The sequence below is a fragment of the Otolemur garnettii genome, unplaced genomic scaffold (genome assembly GCF_000181295.1).
Source record: "Otolemur garnettii isolate 467f Iridium unplaced genomic scaffold, OtoGar3 scaffold00066, whole genome shotgun sequence".
Taxonomy (NCBI): Eukaryota; Metazoa; Chordata; class Mammalia; order Primates; family Galagidae; genus Otolemur; species Otolemur garnettii.
In genome coordinates, this window is record NW_003852461.1 from 1,033,518 (window position 1) to 1,035,415 (window position 1,898).

Below are 1,898 nucleotides of genomic sequence, written 5' to 3' on the forward strand. Positions count from 1 at the left end.
ATGCCACGGCACTCCACCCAGGGGGACAGCTTGAGGCTCCTGTCTCAAAAAAAAAAAAAAAAAATACAGGGAGCCATGAGGCGTAGTGAGAAAAATACAAACTTTACAATTCCAGGCCTTTGAGTGGGTCCTGGCCCTAGCACTTGCTGGGCCACGTGACCTTGGGTCAGTTTACCTCCCCGGCCTGTTTCCGTGCCACTAAGATGGGATGGCGATACCTACAGAATCAGTCATTCAACAATATCTAAGGACCACTGGCTATACATTCAGACCTGTGCTGGGCCTAGGTATATAGAGACCAAAGACACGCTCAGTTCCTGCCTCTCAGGAACTCACTGTCGAGGGTGGGGAGGCAACTCTCTTTGAGTTTCCATCTCCTCAGCTGCTGACTGGGGATGAACACCCCTGCTTGGCTTCCCATCGGAAGCTGCGGTGAAACTCCAGGGAGCAGATGGGCGGGAAAGGCAGCCTAAACTTGGTACAAATCTTAGCTGCTGTTATTGTCATCAACGTCTTCGATGGCAAGAAATCTCACTTCAAGCTGTGGCCAGTCATCTGTAGCTTGGTGTGAATTTCTCTCCTGAGCTGGTTCTCCTTGGTAGAAGGGACTGAGCTAAAAGACTCTGAAGCAGTGAGGAGGTGAAGCCAACCCCACAGGCAGATGGAAGCACTCACATCACCCACAGAGGCAACTATTATTGCAAACACAGGCCACATGCTGCCGGAGGATCCATGACCACATTATCCAGGTTCAAGGCCCCCCAGAAGGGCAAGGCCATCAGCAGTTTGAGGCTATTTTTCAACATGTGGGCCCCTGGTTGTGAGTCTCTAAAGGCCAGGTAGGGTGGCAGGCTGGAAGGCGGTGTGAATAGATGGCATGATAACTGCTCAGGACGGGGTGAGAACAAGGGTCATTGCTAGGCTAGCCGTTGTAGCTGGATCTGAGCATACCCTGCCTGGCTTATCATGTCAGTAGAGGGACAACTATAGCTGCAGAAGTCGTAGTATCCAAACCCGAACTAAGAGTCAGCCTCATGCACCATAAGTGGCACAGGCACTAAGATGTCGGACTGAGTGGTCTGCGGGAAGCCAGCCATCCTGGGAGCTGGTACACAACCTCAGGACCATGCTGACTCCACAGTGAGAAGGTTGGCTTTCACAAACACCGTATTTGAGAACACCGGCTGAGGCATTACTGCACAGGCTGTGGGTCCTATGCCGTACGTGCTTACAAACCTGTGTCCCCACCTAATACCCGGGTAATTCTCATCCTTGGGCCTGGTCATCACTTGTCCTTCTCTCAATGTGCACTTTCTGGTGTAGACATATATAGGTCAGCTCTGTATGACCTTTCTATTGGCCAAAGATTTACAGAAAACTATCGAAGACGGGAATGTTTGAACACATGTCTCTGCAGACAGATGAAGATGCACAAGTGTTGAAATGCATTTGCCTTATATGGCTAAACCATGGAAAGCCATAGCATGGGTTTGCCATTATTCCTGTACTGGTTGGGGCTCTGAGTGAATCAAAAGAATAGAAATTTGGAAAATTCTTCAGTAAATGTCTAGCATTTTCTACTAATCTCTTTGTGCTCTCTTCTGATTTCTGCCCCTGGGGTCAAAGTTTTCATTAGAATTATTATGATGGATCCCAGGGCGAGATTTATAGATCATCTATGCAAAATGGGTATGAGCATTAGAGAACAATTAGACCCTGTATCTTTTAGCAATTACTTGAAGAAATACCATAATACTGTATGTGGAAGACATCCCACTGCGGTGCTATTAAATGCTACCCCAGAGCTGCAGAAGAATGGAATGAATGAGTTGAACTGTATTAGAATATGTATATGTCTCCAGTTACAGTCAATTACTACCTGTGTTGTACAACAGATA

The 1,898-nt window shown here is 47.6% G+C and overlaps 1 protein-coding gene and 1 pseudogene across 2 annotated transcripts in view; both read left to right on the forward strand.

Annotated features, from left to right (window-relative positions):
* The window catches only part of DIO1 (iodothyronine deiodinase 1), a 15,668-nt gene that overhangs the window by 9,292 nt on the left and 4,478 nt on the right, over positions 1-1,898 (forward strand). The window lies entirely within an intron of this gene.
* On the forward strand, positions 733-1,895 carry LOC105887306 (annotated as a pseudogene).